We start from the raw sequence: 22110 nt of genomic DNA, 5'->3' as shown, positions 1-22110 counted from the left end.
TTGTGGAACTTATGCAGAGTATGATCAATAGGCGTAATTCCCTCTGCTCCCTAGTCCCTCCCATATCATGTTTGAAATGATAAAGATATAAGCAAGGTCAATTGATGTAACTTTTAATAAGATTGAGTAGGGAAAAGATGACCATTAGTCTGTAAAGCCCCAAGGTAAGCTGTTTTGTGTGTGTGTGTGTGTGTGTGTGTGTGTGTGTGTGCGTGTGTGTGTGTGTGTGTCTGTATGTGTTAAAATATATGTTTATTTATTTCAAGGAGGAAGGTAGAGGGAGAGAGAGCTAGAAACATCAATAATGAGAGAGAAACATCAATAATAAACATCATTGATATGCTGCCTCCTGCACGCCCCCCACTGGGGATTGAGCTGCAACGCAGGCATGTGCCATGACTAAGAATCAAACCATGACCTCTTGGCTCATAGGTCGAAGCTCAACCACTGAGCCACGCCAGTCAGATAAGGTACACTGTTTTTAAATTTAGAGTACCCAGATACATGATTTTTTACCTTGATCTTTATTAATGTTTTCATTTAATACATGTTTATAGATAGAATATAAAATGTACACAGGAGTGCTCCAGTCTTATAGTAGGAAATGAATCCCTCAGCTAAATACCCATTGTGCATGAGCCTGTGCAGGGTGAGGTGTCAATTGAATGCAATGGTAGGGGCTAAAAGACAAAAAAGACCACTTCTGGTTGGAGTTATTAAGGAAGGTATATGGAAGATAAGTGTTTTAAATAAGATACAGTTTTATTAGTTAGACATTGGGAGAGGGAGATGACATGCACAAAGACACAAAACCTTGAAAAATGTGGAATATCTGGGAACATAAAGGTAGAAGATGGATTTTGTACAAAGCAATGGATATGTAGGTAGAGCTTGGTCTTCTGGAACTTGTAAGTCAGACTAGGGAGGTAAAAGGTATTGGGTGAGCAGTGGGGAACCTAGAAAAGGTGTGAATTGCATAAAGATGTATTCAAGTGAACATTCAGAAGATTACTCTAATGTAGAGTGTAGAATTTGTTGAGTTGGGAGGAACGGTAATTAGGTGAGCCTGTTAGGAGGCTAACATCATGCATTTCAAGTACAAGATAAAAGTACTAACATGGTGATAATGGGAGCTTGCCATCTCTTCCTTCTTGCCTCTAAGTCAATTCTCAGCCTACTGATAGCTGGCTTACTATACTCCGTATCCCAAACAGAATTTATTGCCTTCCTCACAAACCTGCTTCTACCTTTACAGTCTATATCTCACTTATGACACCACTTACAGTGCCAGCCAAACCAGAAACTTCCAAGTTCTGCCTGACTTCTTCCTCTTCCTCCTTCATCCAATCAACCTCAAGTTCTCCTTATCTAATCACATAAAAACATACTAACTTAAATCCTTGTGACATCCACACTATCCCTACCTAGGTCATCTAATATTTTGCAGTCCCCTTCTAACTGGTCTCTCTATGTCCAGCTATAACAAATAGTGTAGTAGTTCAGCATTTAATTTGATGCCAAATTTTCTGGGCTCACACTTCTTAGCTATATGGCCAGGGACACATTTCTTTATTTCTTTCTGCCTTCCTTACTTCATATGTAAAATGGTAAATCATAGGAGCTCATATCTACTAAGGCTGTTAGAATAATTAAATGTGCTCATGTTTGCATAGCACTTAGAACAGAAGGTAATAGGTGCTCTAGAGTGTTTCCTGTTTTAATTAAAATAAAAAATACTCTATCCTCCTACTGACCACTCCTCTCTTTGGTAGGTTGAACCTTAAGCTTGTGACATGCTGTACAAACTTTTCCATGGCCTAGACCCTGCTTAATTCTCCCAGCTCATCTCCTACCACCCCTAACCTCACAAATTCAGCCTAGATAACACTGAACCACATGATACTCCTAAAATACACCACACTCAATCATGCTTCCGGGTTATTCTCAAAATAGTCTATCTGATTGCCATGTCCCCATCCCCCTTTCCTCCATACTGCTTACTCATTCCTGAAATGCTAACTCAGGCATCATTTCCCCCAGGCAGCCTTCCGTGATTGCCCAGGTTGGGCTAAGAGCCTCTCCTTTCTACAAACAAGATAATTTTATCACAGCATGAATTGTATAGTGTTGAAGTCATCTTTATGATCCTATTCCCAGACCAGAATAAAGACTTCTTGAGGGCAGGGGCTGTGTCTTATTCATCTTTAAATCCTATAAATCCTACAGAGACAAGGACCACGACATATCTGTAGTAGGTTTTCATAAACATTTATTGAAATAAAGGGGGAATTAACAGGCTTGGTAATTAACTAAATGTGAAAGTAGTGAGAAAGAGAGAGACTAGAAGCTGATTTCAAGGTTTGAAGTCCAAGTTACTATGAAGATCAAGGTCATATTTATAGAAATAGGGAAGTCGGAAGGAGGAACTTTGAGGGGAAAGAAAATAAAAGCAAAACCTGATGAGTTAATTTTTAAGCAAACTAGATTTGAGATGCCAACAAACCATACAATTAGAAATATAGATTGTGTGGTACTAAAAAGAAGCCATGGTAGATTTTAGAATGATTGTGTTTGTCATATTTCACTACATTATGCTGTGTAACAAATATCCCCCAAAATTCAGTGGCTTCTAACTACAAAAGTCTATTGTTGTTCATCTAACATGTCATCTATAAGTCAACTTCAGCTCTGATTCTGCCACTCTGTTCCAGGTCACATGTGGACCTGGTACATACTGTTCTCATAGTGAAAGGTCAGAGTAAGAGGGGACACAGAACCAAACACGCAATCATATTTAAAGCCTATTCTCAAATATGACATACATATAATTCACTCATATTCCACTGGCCAAAGCAAGTCACATGGCCAAACCTGAATTCAATAGTCTCGGGAAGCATGGCAAGGGCATGAGAGAAAATAAGATATAAACAAGTAATGCACTCTACCACAGTGGGAATAGTTGGGATTATGTATGTGTATCAGAAAATGCCCTCAATTTCCAATTGGAGGGGAAAGAGAAAAGAAATGAAGTAGCTTGAAGAGACTTAGAGAGGTAAAGAGGAGAACCAGAATGGTCAGTTATAATGCAAGTCAAAGGAGAAGACAGCCCAAGGGGAGGTGGACACATTGTCCAATACTGCAGTTGTCAACAAACATGAGAATGCCACATGACTATAAGAAGGAAAATGGAGATGTTTGAGAGAAGGAATGCATTACCTATGCCGAGCACATTTATGCACAGATTTCTGGCCAGGTTATACTTGCCTGATCTAGGTGAATGGTGACATTCATAGGCTATTGCTTAAAATGGTTTTGAACTCTAAGTCCCATAGCAGCTGAGTTGCATGGACAAGATGATAAGAAACTGGGAGCACATAACACAGTACTCCTAATCCTCACCAAATATTAGGGATATTGTCATGAGGTGGTGGGGTGAGACCTCCAGGTCCGGGATTAGTTTAGAGAGCAAGATTCCTGATGATTGTTATGTGATTCTAGGAGGCAGGATTTTGTTCGATTAAGAAAATAATCTTCTCCAGCCTAGAAAATTCAACAACGGGATGGTAGCCTTCATGAAACACCAATTGTCAGCACCATTGAAGTTTCCAAGCAGAATCTAAACGACCATATAGCAAATATGCTGTGGAAAAGTATATGCACTGGATCATGATCATCATATGAATTATGTCCACCATTTACTTTTTTAGCTCTACAACTCCTTGCGAAAATGCTCAGCTTTCTTTTTCCTATTTAATAGGTGTTCTCAGGTATCTAAACGCTATGGTTTGAATTGTGTGCCTCACAATGTTATGTTGAAACCCTAATCCCTAATACCTCAGAATGTGAACTTATTTGGAAATAGGGTCTTTGCAGAGGTAGTTAAGATGAGGTCATATGGAAATAACATTGGTAGTTCGGAATTACCACACTGAATGACCAATATGACTTCTGTTCTTACAAGAAGAGAAGGGACACACAAAGACAGAATGCAACGGGATGATGGAGGCAGAGCTTAAAATGCTGCAGCTATAAACCAAGGATTGTGGGCAGCTCCCAGAAGCTAGGGGAGAAACAAAGAATTCTGCCCTACAGGTTTCAGAGAGAGCACAGCCTTGCCAACATCTTGATTTTGGACTTGTAGCTCCAGAACTGTGATAGAATACATTTCTGTTGTTTTAAAGATTTGAGCTCCAATTTGAGGTCAATATTTCTAGAAATTCTCTGGAAACTTCCTTGAGATGCTCAGCGGTTGTAACTACTTGAAGGAAAGAGGGAAAACACAGATTATCATTTAACTAAATAAAATACTTCTGCCCGTTGTGTTAATTGCAGGTGCAGTGAATACTTTATACAGCAATTCTGCCTTATCTGAGGTTTCACTTTCCATGGTTTCAGTTACCCACCATCAACTGTGATCAAAAATATTAGATGGAAAATTCCAGAAATAAATAATTTATATGTTTTAAATTGTGTGCTGTTCTGAGCAGCATGATGAAATCTTGCACTGTCCTGCTTCATCCTTCCTGGGATATGAATCATCCCTTTGTCTAGCATATCCACACTGTATATGCTACCCACCCGTTGGTCATTTAGTAGCTGACTTGGTTATCAGATCAACTGTTATACTATCTCAGTGCTTGTGTTAAAATAACCTTTATTTTACTTAGAAATGATCCCCAAAGTGCAAGAGTAGTGATACTGGTAATTCAGATATGCTAAAGAGAAGCTGTAAACTTTATTATAGGAGTGTATGTATAGCAAAAAACAAGTATATGTGAGGTTCAGGATTATCCGAGGTTTCAGGCATCTGCTGGGGGGTCTTGGAACTTATCCCCCATGGATAAGGGGGAGAGGGGCTACTGTATTCCATTATTTGCATTTTTCTGCAAAGTGCTTGGCTTCTGGAGGTTAAAAAACAAAGGACATTGGGCTTTCAATCTAATTGAAAGGGCATGTCTTCAAGAAAGGTGATCTGTGCTATAGAAAGTGTACTTGACTCTGTGGTGGAAGGCTCATCCAAGTATATGTGTGGGCACAGACACAAAGACCGTGGTACAGGCATCTCTGGAAACAAAGGAATGTTTGCAGCCATAGATGCTCAGTACCTGTATTTTACAGGAAAGGCCCAGAGCTGTGCCCAAAGCCAGTCCAACCAAACATGGACTAGGTCTAAATTCTACTAAACTTGGCAAGTGCTTTCTAAACATCCACTATGTGCATCTCTTGGCCACAGTATCCTGGAGGCTACGCATGATGGTATATTTCATAGTATTTGAGTCCATAGGTTTTTTTCTGACTAATTTCTAGATAAGAAAAGCAATTCCAAGACAGGCACTGTTACCTTTCCAGTGTCTTGTAACAAATCAATAGCAGAAGGGGCTCTGAGGCTCAAGTCTCTTCCTTCCTAATTACTTACACTTACCCTATAATAAAAATATAAACACCATGGTTTATTTTCATATATATTTATGTAAAAGACACATCAATTTGCACAACTTATACCCCCTCACTCTCAACAGGAATAATCTTCAATCCTAACTCTAGTGTGCTGGAAATGTGTCATCAACAGTTTTATTTTCTTTTAAGTCAGGACTTTTCTTCAACTTTGAAACGCCACCACTAAACTATATGATTAAAAGGAAAATCCATTCCAGTTCAACTGTTGTTATAAAACCTTAATCACCTTGGCAAGTGGCCATTTCCAAACTGCCTACATCTTGCATCAATACTTCCTTTAGGAATATACCAAGACCTGTATATCGATAGAGAATACAGAAATTTGCAAACATTTTGAGGGTTTGGAGGTAAATCAATGTAGAGTCATAAGAAAGTGTTATTCGTTACCGTGGTGCCAAGGATTCTGCCTATATTATTATTGCTATATCTTGGTACTGTGGCTGGAAGATTTGGTTGGTGGGATTCCTCCATTGCTAGTGGGAGTGAGGTTCTTATGATATCTTTAAAAAAATGAATTTTCTAAGATTCGCACAGGAGAAAGAGTGATTTTTATTGGCGTGGAATTATATTTCTCAGTTTGCAAAGTCCCATGTCCCTTAAATCAGTTCTTGAAGATGTGTGGCTGGGGCTCCAGCAGAGCCAAAAGTAGGGCCAGTGTCCAGTTTCCATTCCATGGAGGAGTGAGGTCCATGTAGCATCAAGCTATTTTTGACCCATCAGTGTATTGTGTGGGTCCCACATGGTCATGAGCCACATGGGTGAATGCAGAACATGCAAACTTTGAAAGCCAGGAGTCAGGCTGGAATAACAAGAGGGAGAGAGGGGGAACTCCCTTTGTTCAGGAGTTTAAATATCAAATCTCCCCTCGTTGGCTGTGGCCACACCTATTCTGGCCACTGACTTGTTCCCAGGTGTAACTGATAGGTAATCATCTTCCCATATCTCCCAGACCTTATTGGACATGTATCTATTGTCTAGTCCCTTCCCCCAGAGATCTGCAGGGTACATACTTGGAGATCGTTAACTGCAGCTTCCTAGCAGAGTTGTATAAATGGCATGCCTATATTATTAGTCTCTCCTTTTCTCCTTTCCTGTTATTTAATAACCAGGTTAGTATAATGGTATCAGTACCATGAAGATCCATGACTTCCCTTGAATCTTTAGTTCTGCTCAGGAACCCAGTTCAAGAACCAAGAACCCACATGGGTTTATGTTCGGTCACGAGAGTACCCTAAAGGGAAGATTTTGTCTGGGAAGAGGCCAAGATTAGAACTAACTGGCTAAAGATACAATAAAAAGAATAAATATAAAAGTTACTGGATATGGACACCCATTATATGCCAGGAACATTCTATACTTTATTGTTACAATACCACACAAATTAGTGATGCTTATCAACATTTTCCATAAATTGATGTTGTGAGTTTTATAACTTCCTCAAAGTCACCCAGCTAGAAAGTGAAAAGGCTGAGACTGACAGAGAGGAATGTCCAATTCTAAAATTCTATGCTTCATTTTTTAATACTATGTTGCTACTTTGTAAAAACCTGCTTCCATGTATTGAGATTTAACATAAGAGAAAGTGCTCAGCACTGTCCTCATAGCACCGGGCTCACAGCCTTCCTGCTCACAGGCAGGCATCATCATTTTGCAAATGGAGACCCAGGCTGAAGAGGTTGTTTGCGTGGTAGTGAGGATGCTAGCATTCAGAGCCAAGTCTCCAGACCACAAATCCTGGCCTTCCTCCCTTTTTAGCCAGGCTATTTCTCAATGGAACCATGGAAGGAGTGCTACGTGCACTAAGGACTGAAATTTCAGTAGCTAGGGTTCAGTTAGTGGCCTGAAATAATGATATGCCCTTATAAGATGCAGGTTCCCTTTAAACATGCCCTCTTTCCACTCTGACTTCCCTGAGCCCCACAAGAATGGGTGTTGACGTCCACAACTCGGCTCTGTCAGTGGATTCCCTACAAAGCCATGGAGACCAGTGCCCTGAGAAATCATTCACATCTGAGACAGTTCTGGATATCCAACTAGTAAATTTTAATAAAGTGATACACATTTCATGCGGGGCATATGAAGGCTAGTAATTATTCATCCTCCAACTCATAGCAGCATTTCTGCATAGAATTGCCTACTGCCGTGTCAAATAGTATTGTTTTCTCTCACCTATTTCTTTAAGAGTGCTAGCTAGTCAGTGCTCAAAATTAACACCAGTAATAAGGCATTATCATAATGTACTCTCTGACATGATGCCTTGAGGAGGACCCAACATCATATTTTTGGTTTTCTTGACAAATGTTCATAACTTCAATCTAATTATGAGGGGAAAAAAATCAGACAAACCCAAATGGAGAGACATTGTACAAAATAACTGAGTGGTACTCTTCAAAAGTTAAAATATTATGAAAGACAAGGTAAGACTGAAGAAGTATCACAAATTGGGGGAAAGTAAGGAGACATAACAATTAAATGCAATGTGGAATCCTATATTAGACCTTGGAAGATAAAGGGGGATTATTGTAAAAATGAGTGAAATTCAAAAACATCTGTAGTTGACTTAATATTGTACCATGTTAATTCCCTTGTTTTTGTCATTGTATCATGGTCAAGTTTGGTGTCATTGCAATAAGGAGTGGGAATGTTGGCTGGTTATAACTGGTGATTCTTTTTAAAAATGAGTCACATTTTTATAGATGAAAAGCCTTAACCAAAATGAATCAATCTATAATAGTGCTATTCCAGACAATATTGGGGAAGATATTTTAAGGAATGAATACTTTGTATTATACTTCACATTGCTCCATTTGGCTTGCAAACATGACTGCAAACTCTTCGTTAGCTCTCCTGACCCCCTTAATTAACTTTCTGAAAAACCAAGACTAATGACCAACAGGTATGAGGAATTAGTGGAGACCATGAGCTGATGGGTACAATTTGCCAGATCTCCTTTTTCATGCTGCTAAAATGAGGCGCAGAACCCTCATGGGTACTTCCGAAGATTTATCTGATTTTATGACACGTGATTATTCAGTTATCATCGGTATCTCCACTCACAAATAGGTCTGATGCCTTTCCTAGCACACTTCAATTTGTGTCACAATTATTTTGGCCTCCCTGACAGGGACTTGGACTGCTAGGCACCTGCTCTTGCCCCATGGCCCCATTTTATGAATCACAATTGGCAGCATGCTTGAACAACAATTTCTCAGTTCCTATGATTTGCACACTCGTGTGTGTGTGTGTGTGTGTGTGTGTGTGAAAGAGTAAATGGCAGTGGAAGTTTGGGAACATAAAAGTTTTCCTGCTCTTTGTTGAATAACACACAGAAAAGGTGCACAAATTATTAATTGCATATGTCAATGAATTTTTACAAACTGAACATACCTGAGTGATGAGTCAATAAACAAAACTGTCAGTGCCATGGAAGCTGCTGGTGTACTCTCTTGTTGTCACTATTCCACCAAGGGCAACCACCATCCTAACTTAACACTATAGAAGAGTTTTAGCAATATATAAGAATGGATTGTATGGTATATACTCTTTTTCATATGGCTTCTTATGCTCAACATAATGTTTATGAAATACCCATATTTTAATGTATGTGTTATTATATGCATAATGTTCACTCTCATTGCTCTGTAGTAGTCTATGATGTAAACATACCACAATTTATTTATCCATCCTACTACCGATGGATACTTAGATGACTTCCTGTTTGGGGTTATTATGAATAGCATTGCTATGAGCATTTTAGGACATGTTCCTTGGTGCACATATGTATGTGTTTCTATTGTGCATGAACCTAGGAATGGAATTGCCAGATCACAGGTTTGTATTATGCTTTGGTTCAGAGTGCCAAGCAGTTTTCAAAAATGACGGTATCAATTTATAATATGCTAAGCACAGCATGAAAATTTTGTTTGCACTACATCCTTGCCAACACTAGGTATTGTCAGTGTTTTTCATTTCAGCCCTTCTGGTGAGGATGTGACCGTAACTCATTTTAGCTTCAATTTGCAGATGTCAGATATGTGTATGTTGTCTTTGTGACGTGCAAATTTGTCTTTTGCCCATATTTCTATAACTGTTTTACCCTCCCCTTCTGACTTCTCTACCCTCTTCATTCCTTGTAAGACTGTATCTTATTTCCATTAAAAATAAACAAATATCCAACAGCATATAAATGGATAAATACACTGTGGCATACTTCATACACTGGAGCACTGCCCAGAAATAAAAATAAATTATATCCGGATACCCATAACATCAATGAAATTCAAAAACATTGTCCTAAGCAAGGGAAGCCTAATGCTGAAGAGAAGCCTAAAGAGTACATACTGTTATGATTCCGTTTGTATGACATTCAACAAGAGACAAACTCATCTATAGTGACAGAAAACAGATCGGCGGGTTCCTGGGGTTGGAAGGCAGTATTACAAGGTGCATGAGGGAAGATTTTAGGGTGATGAAAATGTCCTATCGTGATTTCAGTAGTGGTTACATGGATGCGTACATTTTTCAAAACTCTTTGAACTGCACACACAAAATAGGTGAGTTCATGCCATTAAATTATACTTCAATAAGAATGATTAAAAGTAAAACTTGTACTGAGCCCTACCATGTGTAGCCCATGGAATATGATCAAATTAGGGCTTTTCTTCAACTCTGGTCCGGTGATCAGTCCAGATGCCCAAAGATCCACGTGTGCTCCACTGGAGGGAAGGAAATGCAGGGCCGCCAACATCTTTTGAAATAACTGTTTTGATTGAAGACATCACAAAAGCCTGGTTCTGGCTACTTTGGCCACCTCATACCCCACAAATGGTTTAGTTTCCGCTCACTGACGGCTCTCTGCCAGTCACTCAACAAGCCAGCCAGCACACTTCACAAGCTGGCTCATCACCATGTTCAAAATATACAAGGAGAACACAGGCATGTCCAACCCTGGGCTGGGAGAGAAACCTCCCCGTTAGTTTTCCCAACACTTAACCTTACAGGAGCCAAACTGCAGTCATGTTTTTTTTTTCCCCTTTGACTCTCAAGGGCAACCTGACAGGGACCATGTTTCAGAAAGCTCCTCTCCCATTCGGCACCAGAGCTGTGGTATTTTAACAGCCTCTCTCAGACCCTCCCCTGGGAACATATTATTATGCCATCATTAGTGATGGGCAAACCTCACTGGGTTTCCAGGTTTGAGTCTGTGCCAGCGTGGGGAGTTTCCCTTTTCTAACAACTCCAAATCGCCCCCATTTCCCCTTATTTGTTGTTTGTTTTTGTCTTCTTGACTTGGTTCCTTCTTATTGACCTGGGCATGTTCTCTAACTCTTTACCTACTACTAACCCTAGAAAGAAGAAAGGGAAGAAGATGGGACAGGAAGCATGAATTACCAGCTGATCTCTCGCATGGCTCTCATGCCATCTCTCTATGTTGATGTGCCCTGTGCCAACAGAAGTGTAATCAGGCCCCAATTATTGATGTAGCCAGGAAAGAATGACTGGACATTCACTGTGTGCCCACGACAACACTTCCAGAAGCGCCCAGTGAATTTGTGGGTGAGTAGAGATGAGGCCTTTCAGAAGGGCAATAGGTGTAATTCACAGGCATGCGAACATCACTGACAATAGTGCCCTTAGGACTAAGTATTCAAGGCTATCGGAAAGCTTTAAGAAGCTGTGAAACATGTATGCACATTCATCATTTGAGGCAACAATTTCTGTTTCTAGAATAGAAGAATAATCCATTAAATTCACTATATCTCTACTCAAGCGCTTCTATCAAAGATTCCTCTCTATGTTTTTCTTCTTTAGGAGGCAGGAGTGTTAATATTTATTCCATGAACTACTTTGTCAGTTAAGAAGCTGAGTGGCGTACTGAATTTATAAATTAGGGATACTCTTTCATTCAAAACCATACAGCCTTCATTTCAGGGCTGGAAGTCAAAGCCTGCATTTGTAAACTGGATCCACCAGCCAGGGACTCATGGGGTCATGAGGTCAGTGGGGACATGTGGTTTCAAGCCCTTCCCATCTTCCATTAGAAGAATCCCAGAATACAGCATGTCCTGTGACCTTGTAGAAGGCTGGGAATGTCCAGGTCAGAGGCAGCAGCTGGCCTAGGAGGGCTGCCAGAATTTCCAGGACACTGATGCATTCAGAATAGGAGAAAAGGGAACATTGGAGGGGGTGCCTGGCAGGGGGGAGAGGGGAAGGAAAGCATAGGGAGCCCTGAACTGATAAATTCAGATTTGTGTATTTCAGTATGAAAACACTGATGAGTCACTTATGCTAATATGTGTTTTCTCTTTAACACATTTTCTCCAGTTGGTCTGAAACTATACTGTCTACTATGAGTAATCTCACAGTCACAACACAAAATTTGGTTTTCTGCCCAAAGAACAGTCACTTTTTTTTGGACCAGATCCCCCCAATGAGTAGCTAAATCTGGGAGAGCATTTCTGCCATAGTTTAAACCTTTCCACTGCTTTCTGTGAAACTTCAGTAAAAGTACCTGCTTGTTTAGGAATTTTTCTAACAGACTGAGGAGATCTGTTCCCTATTATTTTCTTGATTCTCTTTAAGCAGTAGTTTTGATTCTTCCTGAGCCTTTGTTTATCATGTTGTATTACCATCTTTAGACAATAGCAGGTCAAAATAATGGAATGTGTGTTCAGAGCATTATCTATTTTCCAGTTTGTCCATTTTTGATTGCATGGATTTTATTTCTAAAGTGGTTTTATAAGTTCTCAGAAGGTAGAATGAACATAGAACAAACGATGTCAGAAACGCACAAACTCTCTAGGTAAAGCAAGGTAACTAGTTGCCATCTCAGGTGCTGACTTCATTGAATAGGGGCTACTGCTAGCAGTGTTGTCCTAAGAAGGAACTGAGGCCACTTCCTGGCTGAGCAGGAAAAGGGGCCTGGTGTTGATTAGTAATGTCTGTTATGGCAGTGTCTTCATAGTAAGTTGGGAAGGGGATGAGCAGTGAGTGTCAGCTTAGACATTATGTATTTGCCTTTTCTGGTCTTAGCAAACTATTCATTCAAGCAACTCACATGTCAAGTGGAGTGCTATAATAACTGATTAAATTCAATAGAGACTTGAGCATTTTAATTTAAGTGTGTAGCTGTATCAAAATATAACCCAGGGCACTTCTAACCCAAAGATTCCTTATTTATGTAACTCTACTTTTATTCCAACAAAGAAAAAAAAGGACTTGAAGACTGTCTTATAGTTTTAGGCATACAGAGTGGAAGCACATTTATAATTTGTTTCAGTTTATGTAACTCTACTTTTATTCCAACAAAGAAAAAAAGGACTTGAAGACTGTCTTATAGTTTTAAGCATACAGAGTGGAAGCACATTTATAATTTGTTTCCAGAATTGCAAGTCCCTTTAGCATAAACACATTCGACATACTACCTACCCTCGCACACCGTTCAGCATTCTTTCTAGTTCCATGTTCCTTGCATGTTCCATACTGAAGTTGTATGGCTGGTGTGCAGGGAAAAAAGGGCTTTTAAATGAGAAAATGATGGTGTCTTCTTGATTTTTGCCTCTTTTTTACCTAGAAACCTGATAGAAAATTGAGCAAAGAGATCTTTGGTGTTAGGCAGCACTGAGAAACCAAGTCTAGTTAATGAGTCAAAAGAGGAACAGTGGCCCTTCTTTGCAGCATATAATCCATAAGTGCATGACCTTATGAAAAGTCCTTGGACAAGTCTTAAATATTTAAATTTTAATAAATGTGGTTGTTGGTCTTTAAAAAAGAATTATAGTGTTTTTACTGTTAAACAGTACCCCTTTTCCCTCACATGTGATAAGAACCTCAATTTCACTAGTCATAGAGGATGTAAATTACATTTTGGGCTAAAGGGGGAATTATGTACTTACATGAGTTCAAAATAATATACTGTGTTAAATGTTCATAATAGTTGCTCAAAAAGTGCAGATGTATACAATTGTGCTAAATAGCAAAACACTTGCCTTTCAGCACTGTATTAATCAGCTCTTGCTACAATAAAGCTACATAGCAAACTATTCTGAATCTCAGGGGCTTACAACAACAGCATTTATGTTTCTCACTCATGGGTCTACAGACCAGCTGGGCCTGTTCAGGCAGAGGGTCCTAAGCTTGGCTTGGGCTTTGGGTTGGGTTCATATTTATCCCATGTATCATGGTTTGGGGCTCAGGATGATAAGGCTGTTGCTTTGTAGGTAGTGTTTTTCTCATTGTGATCTCAGGAGTAGAAGGGGGTGAGTGGAACAACCTTTTCTTGGAACTGGCTCACAATCATTTCGAACCCACATTTCATTGATTGAAGATAGTCATATGGCCAATTCCATTATGGATTGATAGAGAAATTGACTAATGAAATGCAGTTACATGGAAAAGGGTGTGAGTATATAATTCTAAAGCAGGAAGCACATGGGAGTTGAGAACAATGAACCTATTTACCGAAAATACTATTAAGTTCTATCTAACACAGTGAATAGGAAAGGAATATAACAAGGTTTCTAAAAAATCGTGCTTTAGAGCCAGGGAGATCAGAGTTTTCAATGTGGCACCATTCTTTTCTGACCATGTGACTTCAACGATGACAGGTCTTATAAATGCTAGATCTGGAAAAGTGTTCATCAGCTGGACTTTGTGGATATCCCTCCCTGTGCTCTGCCATGAATGGGACTCCATTTTATTTTGCTTGTCCGTTTCTCCACCTGACTGCCTGCTTTCCATATCTGGCAGTTTAAATTCCTCAAATGTGGCATGCTTTTGAATCAGCTAAAAGTCATTGTGCCAGTTGGGGCATAGATTTTTACTATAGGCCACAGGTGGTACCAGGGACCAGTTTCTGGTAAGGGTAGGTGATACTCGTGGTTCAATTAGCCATGGCTGAGGGGAAGTCGTATGAAACATAACTTCTACTGGGAAGCATGGCTAGTTGTCCACCAGAAAGTCATGCTTTTAAAGCAAAACTGCTATTATGTTGGTAAGTCTCTTTCTAGAGAGGGGCCACAATTCCCAGTCCCTCTTGAGTCTAGCCTGGGCTATGTGACTAAATCTCCCTAGTGGATTACTAGCAGAGATTATGTATAACACTTCTAAACAGAGGGGTTAAGAATCTGGTGACTTTCCACTGTCTATTTTCCCACTTGGTACTTAAACGGTGAAGACACCACCACCCCTAAGAAGGACAGAGCCACAAGATGGAAAGAGCCTGGGTTAATGACTGATCAGTGGAAGGCTTCCTGGGAGTGAGAAATAAGCAATTAAGGATTAACATTTAGGGGGTTGTTTTTATGTCGGTTAACAAAGGCTGTCCATTCTGCAGGATTGGGAGAGAACATTGTCCCTAAAAGGGGTTGATGGCATGATAATCATTGGGATTGGGATGTGAAATGTACCGAAGCGGAAAAGGCTAATCAATGGCAAAGACTTCAACTGGAGAGGTCCCAATAAGCCTCCCTGGGATGGCATGATACTATGCTCAGCTGATACTATTGTCAGGAAGAGTGACCTTTGTGAAGAATGAGCCCCAAATCCAAACAGTTGTCCACATTTCAGCTCTCACTCATCAAGGACAACTTTCATTCAATACAGGAAAGGGTTTCCTTTGTGGGCACGTTACTCCCTTGGACATGGTTTCTGAAATATCTTTCTTAAGGTCTAAGCTTTTCTCTCTTTTCTGAAGGGGCTTTGCTCACCCAAATCAACCAGTTGTAACAAAAATTGAAAATTCATTATCTTTCAGGAAGAGGCACACTGCCCTCTTGCTCTCCATTAGTAACTAGCCTTGGCACCAAATATACTTAAGCTCACTGATGAGAAGGAGGAGCAGGGGCTGTTCCCTCACTACTAACCTTGAACCCAGCCTCAAGATTGGGACTTTGGTGGGGAAGGGGGGAGGGTGGGAGCCTGGGCCAGAGGACTTTGCTAACGGAAGTGCATCTTGATTGCAGCGGGGTGTTGCAAGGCCAAATAGGAGTGGTGAAGAAGAAAACTCAAACCCTTGCAGTTCTCCTTTCTCTCTCTCTCTCCCTTCCACCCTCTTCTGCTCCCCAACCTACCCCTTCTCTCTCTTTCCTGACACAAATCCACTTATCCAGTTGCTGCCCGCCTCCAGCTGGCACATCAGCCACAGGAGTTGAATTTATTCTACGCTCCAACACTTTCCCTGTGAGCTGCACTACAATTGCTTCTGCTTTCCTGGTTAAATAAGGTTCCTGTCTTCCCTTGCTGGATCTGTGTTGCTCAGTAATAGAGCCCAACCTCAGCCTGTGTGTTTCCTCCACCTACTCACCCAGCTCCTCTCCTTTCCTCTGTCGGGTATGTCTTTATTCTGTGGGACTGACTTCCTTTTGGACCCCAAGGGTCTGCTAGGTTGGTAGTTCCCAATCATAAGAACAAAAGCAGAGACCTCCCCCCCTTTTGGATCTCCATGGCATAGTCATAAACAAGAACCCACCACCTCAGTCGTGGAATAGGAGCCATTCAGCTGTTCAAAACAAAGGCTTTATTCTGAATCTTCCTTTCCCAAGTGATAACCAGGCTGTCACTGCAAATGGGAAGGCTGGGGGTGGCAAGGCATTGAAGAGAGGGGAGCAGCAAGCTTATTAACTTTTCCAGGAGGCTTGTGATTCAAGCTTCTGGAGCTTAACATTTTTTTTTCTCTCCCAATTATTTTAATGATGCTGCAGAAAGTCCTAACTTCTGTGCTGAGACTGTGTTGCTGCCACAATTTTGGCTGATCACATGGTAACATTCCGACCCAGGCTGGGTCACCCGTTAGAAAAATCAGCTTGGGAAAACCACTCCTCCTGCTGCGTGCGTCTCACCCTCTCTCTTAAGGGGGGAAAAAGCCTCCGTTTTAAAGACTTTAGAGCTTAAGTCTCAGATGTGAACTTTGCTTCAGAGTTTATTAGTTGTTTTTTTTTATCCCCATTCACCATCCTCCCTCAACAAAAGTGTATGTTCACTCAGAATGGCAATTGTTTGATTCTAATTCAAACCACTTTTGTGTCATTTAGATCCAGGCACATGGCTTGATCTCAATAATAAGGGAACCAAATATTTTTGTTGCTAAAGGAACTGTAGTCATATAAGCCAGTTCATCAATCATTTCTTTTCCTTTCACAGTCTTAATGTATTCCTCATTTCATTTTGAGCAAGAAAATTAAGCCTATAACATAAACTTAAAAGCCAACTACTGTAGTCTGTACTTTGAACCCAGATACAAAAGTAAACATTCCTTCCTATTAGGTTTAGATCAAGATGTATTGATTTAGGAGGTTAACTAATACTTAGCTGGAGGCTGATTGGGGGTTGGAAATGTGGGAGCAAGAAGGCGGGGGAGTAGAAGAGGAAGTGACTTCTCTTCTTATATAAGCACATGCAACTTAACTGGAAGCATTGCTAGGTTTTCAGTAACCCGCCATGAGCATCGTCATGGCCGAGGGGATCGCAAAGATGGAGAACATCTTTTTGCAAAGCCATCCTCCCTTCCCATATAACAAGAGCAACTAGACAATGTTGAAGATTAGAGAGAAGTCAATTTTAATCCAAATTGTCACCACACATATGTTAATTTTTTTAAAAAAATATTTTTTAATTGATTTCAGAGAGGAAGAGAGAGGGAGAGAGAAATAGAAACAACAATGATGAGAGAGAATAATTGATCAGCTGCCTCCTTGCATGCCCCACCCTGTGGATCGAGCCTGCAACATGGGCATATGCCCTGACCTGGAATCGAACTGTGACCTCCTGGTTCATAGGTCGATGCTCAACCACTGATCCATGCTGGCTGGACCATATATTAATTTTTTAACCTTTTATTGACATATCATCTACATAGAAAGAATTGCACTTACTATGAGTGTACAATTTGGAAGATTTTCAAAAACTGAACACACTTTTGTACCAAGCATCCAGATTATGAAATAAAACATCACTTATACCCTAGAAGACCCCCTCTTAACCCCACCCAGTCATTATTTCCCTAAGAGTAACCACTATTTTAAATTCTAATATAGATAGTTTAATCTGTTTTGAAATTTCTATAAATGGAATCATATATAATGTATTCTTTTGTGTATGGCCTATTTCACTAAATATTATGTTTGATATTCAACCTGTGTTTGTGTGTATTGTAGACTGTGCACTCTCTTTGCTATTACTATGCCATTGTGTGAGTACACCAAAAATTATATATCAACTCTACTGTCACTGGGTAGTCAGGCAATTTCCAATTGGGCTATTCTAAGTAGTGACGTTAGAAACATTCTAGTACATTTCTTTTGGTGAACATTTGCCCATATCTTTGCTGGGTTTATTTCTAGGAGAGGAATTGCTGTATATAGGGTGTGCGTATGATTAGTTTTAGTAGAAACTGAACAGTGTTCCAAAGTGGCTGTGACCGATTGATACTCCCACCAGCAATGTATAAGAGTTCCTGTTGCTCTACATCCTTGTTAGTATTTGATATTTCCAGTGTTTATTTCAGTTCATCTGGAGGGCATGCAGTGATATTACATTGTAATTTTACTTTGCATATCTCACACTCATTAATTTCCATTTCTGTGTTTTTATTTCCAATCATCCCTTAACCTAATAAGAGCCAACCTGACCATCCATGTCTTCCCTCTCAAAGATGATCATTTCAAGTCTTCCCTCTGCAAAGATATCCTCACATCACCTCCTCCACCCATCACATGTACTTTTTCTTTTGGTGAGCACTTACACATGGAGCCACCCTATTTGTGCTTGATTAGCCACTGGGTAGTGTTATGCTCTAAGTGTTTCTCCTGTGTTATTCTGTCTTCCCAACTGGAGGCAGAGTCCCTGAGGGCAGAGTCCAGCTCAGCAGGCCTTGTTAACCTACACAAACCCACTGGGCTGAGTTCAGATGAACATAGGCTATATCCTGATTGGACTGGACTTTACACTTTTTGCCCAATCATTATGATGCCCAAGAGCTTTAGCCAGATGCCTGATATTGATTAAAATCACTCAAGTGTGGTGCAGTGGTTTGACCCATGTACCAGGAGGTCCTGGTTTGATTCTGGGTCAGGGCACATGGCCACGTTGGGGGCTTGATTCCTCATAGGGGCATGCAGGAGGCAGCCAACCTATCATTCTCTCTCATCATTGATGTTTCTATCTTTTCTCCCTCTCCCTTCCTCTCTCTGAAATCAATAAAGATACATTTTAGAAAAATCACTCAAGACTCAAGAAGTTAAATAGAGCAGGAAGCTGAGTAATGTGGTTTAGAAAAAGGAATGTTTCTTGTAGTTAGAGCTGGATCTGAATCCCACACCTACCAGTTTGGTTCTTTGTAATTTTAAAAAGTTATTTGATGATTTTGAGCCTTAATTTCCACATATACAGAAAGAGAAGAATAGAGTTTTGGTGAGGCTTCAACAAGAAAACCTAGCAAAGTGTTTGGCACTTCGTAGATGCTGAAAAACCCCATTTCTTTCTCCATGCCCTTCTTGTTCGGAAAGGACTCCATCTCTCAGTCCTATAAGATGATGAAATGCAAACAGCTTTGTAGATATTTAGTTTGGTCTGTAATTAGCCAATCCGCTTTTGCCAGCCTCTCTGAAATCAAGCTTTATCCTAACTTAGGTGGTGATTTTTGAAATAAATTTAATAATTAAAAAAAATAACTCTTTTGAGATAAAATTGAGGTCTTTGCCAACATCTGACTAGATCCCTTGACAGCAAAATCTTCCTTGTGGCAAGGCGGGTTAATAGCTTTCTGTGTAATCTCTCTCTGTCTGTGTGCTCAGCCCACTACGACGAAAGGGAGGCGCCTTAAGTGCAAATGATGCAGGTGGCATTCATCTCTGCTCTTACGTATGTGACTAAAGTTCAGACAGCTTTACTTCCAGAAGGGCTAAGTGAGTAAGAAAGGGATTTGTCTTAGGGCTTGTTGCTCTTCTCTGGAGGTTTCCGGCAGCCTTTTTCAATGAGCTGGCAAGCACTAGAGTCACAAACTGATTTTTGCCCCTTAAAGTGACTCAGGACTTGGAATGGTGGCCTCTATTTTCCTTCTTCTTGAACACTTGACTGTGCCGTGCCAGGGTGGGTTGGTGTGTCCAAAACCAATTTGGCAGGTCATTCGTTTGTTTCCTCTGATAATGCTACACTGGAGGCAGGGTTACAAAACACATTCCAGCTGGCTGGACTTCTGATATGAGTATCGCAAGAAGGTTCCACGGCCTTTAGTTAAGTTTAGTGGTCAAGATTCCAGTAGGCTTTGCCTTCTCTTTACTTTTTAATTTCCAGCCAATTTCTGAAGAACCACATTATAGTAAAACTGATATATATATATATATATATATATATGTCATATAGTAGCAATTTTGGATGTTAATTCTGTAACCAAATTTGCTTACAAAGTAATTCCTGTATAGGTATTTGCTTCTTGCACCTAGTAGGAGAGGAATGAGTGGGAATGTTAGGAGAGACTTGGAAAATGCATTTAATCATGTACCATTGGAAGAGGTGAGAAAAGAAAGGATGAGAAAACAAAGGGTCAGAGTGGTATAACATCTTGTTTTCAAGGTCACATAGCCCTTTGAAGTTGGGATCAGAATCTTGGGTTCATTTAGTTCCATAGCCTGAACTCTTTTTTCTCTCCTCTCCCACCTAGAATCTTCATAACCCTGATGCAGATCTTTGAATATCAGAGTTAGACATGACCTAGGAGAACAACTTAGGTCAGGGGTGGGCAAATTTTTTAACTCGAGGGCCACAATGGGTTCTTAAACTGGACCGGAGGGCCGGAACAAAAGCATGGATGGAGTGTTTGTGTGAACTAATATAAATTCAAAGTAAACATCATTACATAAAAGGGTACGGTCTTTTTTTTTTTTTTAGTTTTATTCATTTCAAACGGGCCGGATCTGGCCCACGGGCCGTAGTTTGCCCACGGCTGACTTAGGTCCTATTACATACAGAATTCCCTCTATGACAGTGGTTCTCAACCTTCCTAATGCCGCGACCCTTTAATACAGTTCCTCATGTTGTGGTGACCCCCAACCATAAAATTATTTTCGTTGCTACTTCATAACTGTAATGTTGCTACTGTTATGAATCATAATGTAAATATCTGATATGCAGGATGTATTTAGGCGACCCCTGTGAAAGGGTCATTCGACCCCCAAAGGGGTCGCAACCCACAGGTTGAGAACCGCTGCTCTATGAGATCCACAACAGCTCATGGAACTTGTGGTGACCTACAAAAATAAATACTTCACTCCTTCACAGGCAGCTGCTGGCCATTTTGGATAGCTCTTTCTCTTATTTAGACAAAATTCACTTCTTGAGACTTCTACTCAGTGATGGACTGGATAGGGTCCATGCCTACTCACACCAACTCGAGAGCTGACTGTGCCTAACTCTACACTTGGTGACCTCAAGTTGGCACCTTCAAATCAAGATGGTGGGTGTGTTTATGGCACAGAAATTGCCAAAAGCTACAAATCAGGGCTTCTTTTCCACCTCCCCACACTGAGAGCCCATTGTTAGACATTTATCAGCACTGGCTGCCTTAACCCTTCAGGACTTGTGCTTACACGCCCATTGTTAGACATTTATCAGCACTGGCTGCCTTAATCCTTCAGGACTGGTTTTGCCCTTGTGCTTACATAGAAAAAGGTCAAATCTTCTGCAGCAGCCCCTCGGAGGTTGCAGACAGCTCTGTTGTTCACTCTGTCTTTCCATAACAGCTTCAGGGAGAGCAGAGTTTGAGTCTCAGGTCTGTCCCTAAGTTGCTGTGGAACCATGAATAATTATTTAATCTCTCTAGATTCAGTTCCTCTGTATGCAAAATAGTAATGATAAAAACAGTCAGACCCCTGGGGTGAATGTGAGGCTTAAATGAAACGTTGCATATAAAACATACTGCCTGACCTATGGAAAGCTCTCGATTTTTATTATCAGAATGATCACTATTATTGATCATAGTTCCACACACACATTGAGAAGTACCCAGGACCTCTAGCAAATGAAATTATACCTGTCAGGGTTTTAGCAGGAGCAGCCAGCCCTTATAAAGGGTTTGATTTCAGAGAGTATAATGCCCAGACCAGGTGCAGAAGAGTAAAGATAGTTGAATAGTTAAGGGAAGTAACACAGATTGAGACGCCAAGATATACCAATAGCAAATAACTGTCACCACCCCAATTTTGAAAGTACAAGAGAAAGGAGCAGTATTGCCCAGAGGGGCAGTTACACAGGAGTGTAGCATAGGTATAGCGACATACCCATCCTCAAACATGAGGCACAGCAGAAAGAGAGGGGGGCAATAAATACTGTGACTTTTCCATCTCTCTCCTTCCCTCCAACCTCTTGCCAGTACCTGCTAGAAGCCAGAAGCCAGAAGACACAAGGAATGAGGATTCCACCCATAGTTAGCACCTTATGAGACACAAAGCAAGACAGAGCAGAGGAATGTGGTTGGGAGATGGGGTGGGTTGAGTGGGTATGGAAACAAACAGAAGTGACCAGCCAGCATTTGAATTTCCAGTCTTATACACAATTTATTGAATTGACTTCTGGCCTCTTTTTTGCTGTAGAAGATCCAGACTAAAAAATTGTACAAAAATTTAATTGTCAGAAGTGGGGGGAAAGGTCTCAGTGTGAGGA

This window comes from Myotis brandtii, unplaced genomic scaffold (assembly GCF_000412655.1).
Source record: "Myotis brandtii unplaced genomic scaffold, ASM41265v1 scaffold45, whole genome shotgun sequence".
NCBI lineage: Eukaryota > Metazoa > Chordata > Mammalia > Chiroptera > Vespertilionidae > Myotis > Myotis brandtii.
The sequence above is the reverse complement of the archived record's forward strand: the minus strand, read 5'-3'. Positions refer to the sequence as shown.